Source organism: Symsagittifera roscoffensis, chromosome 4 (assembly GCF_963678635.1).
Source record: "Symsagittifera roscoffensis chromosome 4, txSymRosc1.1, whole genome shotgun sequence".
NCBI classification, from domain to species: Eukaryota; Metazoa; Xenacoelomorpha; order Acoela; family Convolutidae; genus Symsagittifera; species Symsagittifera roscoffensis.
The window spans coordinates 52,904,831-52,912,759 of record NC_087065.1 but is presented as its reverse complement, the minus strand read 5'-3'; positions in this window follow the sequence as shown (position 1 = coordinate 52,912,759).

Sequence of the window (7,929 nt, the reverse complement as noted above, 5' to 3'; positions counted from 1 at the left end):
CAGTTAAATCCAAAAAAAAAGCAGTTAGTTATATCACATGCCTTGAAAAATGTAGATTAAAGACTAATTTTGACCTTTTCTTCTCGACATTTCAGCTCTTTTCCACTCCCCCACTCTCACATTTGAGTTTCAATTATGGAACACTATTTCAATATTGTCATGTTCCAATGATACTTTGCCTGATGAAAAACTAAGCTCTTGTGAACAGATATTTGTTCTTCATACCTGACATCGAACAGTTACGCATTTAGACATTACAAAACGTGAAAAACACTATGAAATTGTTAAGTTTCAGATGCTTGGGGGTTTCGGAAAAGAGCCAAACTTTGTAGTTTTATAGTTGTTTTACGTGTTAATATGTCTAAATTTGAGCTATGGGAAGAGATGAAATATGCCGAGAAGAAATGGTTCTAATTTAGTCTAAATTTCGGCTCTTTTTCCTTTCCCCCCACCTCACAACTAACATGAATTTTATGGTCTAAACGAAGGTGGTTTTACAAGGTTGATTATGAAGACCAAATATGTTTGTCATGGCCTAATTAGTCTGCCTGTCAATTTTTATGACAATCGGACAATGTGAACAGTAAGTCTAAATACAAAAATTTGCAGGTGAGGGGAAAAGGAAAAAGAGCCTAAATTTCTAAATTTTCAACGCATGTGGCATAGCTGAGTAGGTTTTTTGGATCTAACTTGGTATCTAGTTCTGGGTTATAAAGTTTTCCATTTTCAGTCATTGATTCACCGCCATAATTTCTTGACTTTTGACATCGCACACAATTTTGCAAACAAAGTTAAAGAAAGCACGATAGACGAATTTGAACCCTTTTCGAAAGCAAAATGCCGAACGCTAGTGGTAGTAAACCGGATGCTGGTAAGAAGATGGAGACCTCGCAGGAGCTGACAGCTGGGGGCCCGGAGACTGCCAATCTGGCCAAGGTGCAAAAACCTGGCGCCAAAGACGACAAGGGCTTCGCAAGAGACTGCAGTCCCAGAATCGAACATCATAAAGGATAGATGAGTCATCGAGACCGACTACAACGTTATCACTACCAAATTAAAAAGTTTACGCATGGACACAACTGTTGAGGATTGGCCAGAAACTTAAGCTGCAAATCGGAAACTACTTATTGGCGCTCTAAATTGTCTCTAACCTTGGCAATTGGAAAGCTTGACGCGCTCAGGGCACTGTTGTACTAAAATCGAACTCTTAAGTAAATACAGTATCAATAAAAATATTTTAAAATTTTCTTGAAGTTAAACCATTGCGTTGAGGTATGAGTCCTTTTCAATTGTAGAATTGTTACTCTTAATATCAAAAGGCTTATCGCTCCTTTTCACATCAGCTTCACCATCATGGCAAATTTTGCACATTATAGCCCCCCAGCCTAGCACAAAAAATATAGCAGAAAATATATGTAATTGGAGGGTTTTGTTGCTCAAAGGCTATAACATCGAAGAGTCCCATGTGTTTATAACTTAATGTGTTGAAGATTGGGGTCTTCGTATTATAGCCCCCCCCCCCCCCTATCGTAATGGAAAAAAATATCAAAGGGGGTTCCAGAGACCATTTTTGACTCTTGTTCAGTTTCCCTTTCCCTCGTAGATCTAATAAACCCTTTAATTTGTTCACTTGCTCCCTCTGACATATAATAGCATGATTGATAACAGCAGTAATTTCCAGTTGATCACTAAAAATTACAGGATGTGTCTGAAAATGAGCTCATTTTAGTCTCATTTTGGCTCTTTTTCATTTTTTCATTTAAGTAATAAACGAGAAGTATATTTGCTCTTCATATAACATCCTGTACAACCACTCGTGACAAAAGTTTATAGCTCTTCCCCCCCCCCCCCCCCCCCCCCACACACACACACACAACTTTCAAATTTTCCATTTTTGTTGCTGTTTTTTTAAGTGTTAAAATGGCTAAACGTGTGATGCTGTGACGTAAGATATGAAGAACAAATAAGTTTACAGTTGTTACTTTGTTCACCATGTCACGGTTTTTCAACTTTGAAGTTCAAGTTTGAGGGGGAAGTGGAAAAGAGCCGGAAAACCATCTCGGATTTTTTGAAATCCCCTTTCTCAAGAAAACTTTAAATCCGTCACTGTGTTCATGCGAGTTGGGGACGGAAAAAGAGCCCTCTCCTTCACCCTTCTCCCCCCTCCAGTACACCCCAACGCGCACTGGTTGTATTTTACACCCCATTTTTCTATTTGTATTTTAGTGTTGGCTATTATAACTTACATGCGCGTTGGTTTTTTATTCTAAACTAGTTGAAAAAAACTGCGTTCAGAATAGTTTATTTGCTCAGTGAGCTAAGTTTTATTATAAAATGGAGCCCTTGAAATAGGTTCAAATGGGGGGGAGACAAGGTTCTTATTACAGCTCCTTAGAAACTATAGGACAATTCGTCGCTTTCCTCCAAATTTGAACTTTTATTTGAAAAAAATATCTTTTTATTATTGTCATGATGCAATGAAAACTGGCATGGCAAGAAAAAAAAGAACGAATTTGTTTCTCCCGGAAAAAAAATCATCAAATTACACACAATGCAACAAAATTTGGTAAGGACAGACAAAGGGATTACAGGATCGACCAGGCGTCTGCCCTTATACTGCAATTAAAAATAGTTTTGAAAACAAAAAATTAAATTAACAAATAGCAACAAAAATTATTTCTTCTGAATGAATATCTTTCGCATCAATTGACAAGCAGAAAAAAAATTGCTATCAATTATCATCATGACCAAACTAATCAACTGTAAAAATAATGTCATTAAACATAAATTAATAAAAAAAGAACAAACATTTTTCACCCAATAAATAAAAATTTGAAAAAACACGAAGAAACGTTCGAAATCACAGGTTCACCACATATTGGCAAACACCAAAAACATATTCGAAACACACCAAAAACCAAGAAAAGTTTCTGATATTTTTTATTTTTAGAAAACTAGAAAATTTTGTAGGCTCATTTTTTTACACAAATATCCTGACTTCTAGAGTGTTGTCCAGCAGTATTCTGCAGTATCAATGCAATGGGTTCAGCTTTTTAATATTTAAAACCTACAAACCTTTTTTTTTACCACTTTGAAAGTTTGAATTAAAAATGAGGTTTTAAAACCATGCTAAAAACGTGATTTTTCCTTCAAAGAACTACTTCCAATTCCCGCCGGCAATAACTTCAAGATTTTAAGTGTTATATTAAATTTTCATGCTCTAAATTATCCAGGTTTTTTTTCCGTTTTTTCGCAAAAAGGTTTGGAGAGCAAATTAACATCAGGCCTCCTTGTGGCTTTGAGTGAACTTTGAAAAATAAACATATCGTTCAAAGCGAGCTCGCCACGTACTTTGTACGTAGACTTGATTTCAAATTTCAAAAAATCATAGACGAGACAATCAAAAACAGTCGCTAGTTTATTATTTTTTTCAAAAATGCCACCAGAATGATTATACCGTTTTCTCAAAAAGAAAAATTAATTTTGTTTTCTTTTGTCAAATAAAAACTGGGTTTGAAACGGTGAAACCGCCATAACCCATAAACTAGATCACCAATTTTCGGAAGAGGGATTTTTTTACGGTAGTAGTCTAGTAATTGGCGCCTGAGTACATAGTTTTTGAACTTCAATGCTATACCACATTGTTTTTCAAGTCTCATTTTAACAAAGCCATTGTGACTGATAAACAATAGTTTACTGTCAATGAAAACACCAAGATACTTGCAGGCAGGGTTAACAGTTACATTGTCCAAAATCACTTTGAAATTACAATTGGACGCACTGAAATTAACGGGCACTTGTTTTGCTTAAGATCAATTCACTGCCAATTCATTCGCATTTAACCAATTATTCAAAATCATCAGATTTTTTGTCACTTTTTAACTCCGCAAGTTCTTGCTCTTAAGTTTAATAAAGCGAAAAAAAACAGTTGCCAGATTATTTTTTACAATTAAACTCTCTTTGAATCAATCATGACGTATTTTGTCATACTAGCACGTAAAAACCAATTCAAAAAAGAAACTTCAAATTGGGGAGATGTGGAAAACAGCCATTTAATGAACCTTGAAAAACTTTTTGCCCACAGCAATTATCGATTTTTTGTCCCTATATCTTTTTAATGGCTTCTTTTTTGCTAAAAAAGCTTTCAAGTCATTAAGTGAACGTGGATTTTTTAATTTTTAAAACTTTCTTTTGATTTTCCGCATTTTTGAGAAAGTTTTAAGGTGGAAAAAAAGTTCAGAAAAACACTGAAAAAAACTTGTGATTCAAAATCTAGCTTTCATTTTAGGTACCCGAAACTTAACTGCGTGTGTCAAATGCATCAAAAGCGTAAGTAAAACATGACAACAGACAGTTGTGGCTCTTTTCCGCCTTCAAAATTTATCAATTTTTTTACCAGTTTTGCGTATTCTTAAGGATAAATGCTTGATGTTAAGAAGTGAAGTTTGAAGTACAGCTGTGTTCACAATAGTTAAGTTGTTCACTTTGCAAATTTTCCTTACAAGAAGAAAACAAATAAAAACATTCAAAACCGAAATTTTCAAAAACTCTAACGTGGTTGAAAGTGGATAAGAGCCACAGTTAAAAAACTGTTATTAAAAAAGTGTGTTTTTTTTTCAAAAACGGAATAAATTTTTTCTTTAAGACAAAATAAATTTAACTCCACCACTTTGGTGAAAGTGAATAAACAGGTAGATTCCTAATCGCTAGAAGTTTTTTAAAAACCTTTTTGAAGCTGCAGTTGAATATAATTTTTCACTGTGCAATAAAAAAGGCATTTCAATTAGTCTGCACACAACAACCAAACAAAATCCAAAAATTTTTACCGCCTAATAAAAAACTAGAAGCTTTCAACAACAAAAAAACAATTCCGGATCTGAAGCTTTCATCGAAGAACTGAAATAACGAATTTTAGATCTGAGAATCAACATATATAAAAAGAGAAAACTTCAGATCTTGTGTAAAATTTTCTCTGAAACCAAGCAAACTACTTTTTTGATTTTTATTTTGGTAGGAAAAAACTTAGAACAAAATAAATCAAACCTGAGCGTGTTCAATTCCAATATTTTTTCATTAAAAATTTCGAAGAAGTCCTATAACGTGACTAGTTATCAGCACTTTTCACGTTTCTGATTCAATTGAAAAATGGAAGTTTTCAGATCACCTTCCACTGGTCATTGATTTTAAGTTTGAAAACTTAAGGTTTCAATCAGTGAATGATTTGACTGACATATAGTTTCTTTACCGATTGACAAAATAGTTTGAAAGGCTTAAAAATTGTTTACTAGTTTTTAACAAAATTTTAGAAAATTTGCTTTAAAAAATTTGTAAGAATCTGGGTAAGCTCTCCCCAGGAGAAGATGTTATGTATTCCCCAACGAAAAAAAAATGAAAGACCGAGAGCCTAAAAAGCGAAATTAAAAAGCGTGTATATATTTATAAGCATCAAAGAGGTAACCCATCAAATCAAAAATTGATGATTAAATACCACGATCAGGAGAAAAAGTGAAATAACTTGTTCGCAAAGCCAGGCACAGGTTTCGTAATAATAATTTAGCACGGGTCAAAACTGGGAAAGAGCTGTTCAATAACTTCAGAGACATTTTGTTCAATTGTAACACCCATAAACCAATAATGGAAGAGTCTAGGTCTATTGTTCATAAATTGAGTTAGTTTTTTTGCTACAGTTAGTAAAATTTAGTGGTGCGTTCTGATAATCAAGCCACTTCGACCCCTCCTTTTTTTAGTAAAAAATTCATTTAGTCAAAGCCCTTCATCTTTTCTGAACTTTTTGAAGTTATCTTGAAATTGTTTAAAAAAAAACTTCACCAGCTGATGGTAAATCAAATGTTTTTGTTAAAATCATTGAGCCTATAGTTACAATGTATTTTATGCTCTTTATTCGAAGTGAAACGAAACAAGTCAACGACTTTACTTGTTTAAAGTTGCGAAGGTAGTGGCGCTTTTTGAGGATGGCGAAATTAACAACTGTAATAATTATAGGCCCATTTTTTTATCAGTTCAATTAGTAAGTTCTTTGAAAAAAGTACTTTACATTAGGTTAATCCCTGTTTTTGAGGATGGTTGCTCTTCACTGAGTGTTAGTTTTAAAAGTTCAAGGCTCACTTGTTGAAAAGAAAAGCCATAGCCTTATCTAAGAAAACTTATAACACATTCAAATACTTGTACTTATTATTGAAATTGGAACCTTATGGAGTGCGCGGATTACCTCTTGCTTCAATGAAGAACTACTTAACGGGCGGAAGGAAGCATGAAAAGTTTGGTTCCTTTAGTTCAAAATGGATATCAGTGACTCATGGTGTTCCTCGAGGATCAGACTTGTACTCTTTTTTGTGTCGCTCGACTCATTGGCTTACCCTCTCCTGGCATTTTTTTACTTTTTGTAGATGATACGGCATTTGTGGAAAAAAATTATAGTTTCATTCTGGGCGTTTTTCAAATCAACGACTTCAAGAATTCACATCATCTCTCCAAAAAACAATAAAAGGAATCAGTAGTAGATAGTGTACTTAAGAAGGTAGATTGAGAAAACCTCGAGTTTTGGTCCTCACATTGATTAATAACCTTTCAAACAAACTATCAATTAATTTTGGTTTTTTCTATATGTAACTAGATAAGTGTTTCATTGCAAGCATATATTTTTTTTGGAAATACAATAGCTTCATAAAACTATTCAATATGGTATTCAACTATTCAATTAAACGGTTGCTTGATAGAAACTAGTCCGAATCAGGTATTACAAATGCAGAAACCAATTGTTATATTTTTTTTCGATAAAAATGATTCCTATTGAAATCTGAAAATAGAAAAAATATATATCATGTATTTTTGAACTGCAATTATATCATCTGTTAAAAAAAGTAGTCAAGCAGCTGTTGAAAAGTAGCAATTTAAACTGTATAAATCTTGTACAAACCCGTCGGACTTTTAGGCGATCCTCAAAATTTAATAACTCTTTTCGTTTAATGATAAAGATGTCAAGTTTTTGCTTCAAATTAGGATGAATAAAGTATTACTGATTTAATGCTTTAATTGAATACAAAAATATCGAAATTGATATAGTGTATAATTTTTCAGGTGCTATCTCCAAAGGAATTTAGACTTCTATATATTGATGACAAAGATATACAGGACATTTTTAAAAAAAAAAACAGACAAAGTAGTTTAGAAGAGCTACTTGGATGTTGAGAGAGCAGTGTGCTCTAAAAGCTTTGATTCTCTTCAAACAAGCCTTATCGTAGTATTTGTTTTACGAATATCCAGAAAAATTCTTGAAATTGGATTTCAGTTTGCTTTTAGTAAATATAAGACTTCCCGAACTCGCTCGCTGAATATTGCCCCATATTCTTAGTTGGTTGTTTCCTGTCCAAAGGTCTCAATCCTATTCGACAGGAGTTATGGAGACTCCAGACTCACGTCACAATTAGTAGAACCAGTAAGCAGAAAGTGCCTAAATGACTAAATTGGTTACAAGGACTTACGACTAATCGTGTTTGTCTTGCTAAATTATGTTATCAAGGTCATGGTATCAAATCGACTCCTGCTACCAATGTTAGCATTAAAATATTTTGCATTGAACCAGTCCAAAAAAATGATTTAGCAATCAAATCAGCTTAAGTTTAGTTCGCCATCTGGATTGTTTTAAAACAAAAATTGTTTGTAACACCCAGAAATTAAAGTCAGCGTCGTGAGCGCGAATGCTTGTGGCTAATCCTATGCAGAATTGCTTGCTTCAGTTGAATTATTTTTTTTGTAAATAAATTGATGCAAAATTTGTTGAGGCTTGTGATTTTGCTGGAATTCAGATTGTTTATTTCATAATTGTTCTACTTTCGTTCACTGGAAAGTGGAGCAAAATACAATTAAACTTCGGGAAGTGATTGTTTTATGCGGAAAATATGTGTTTTT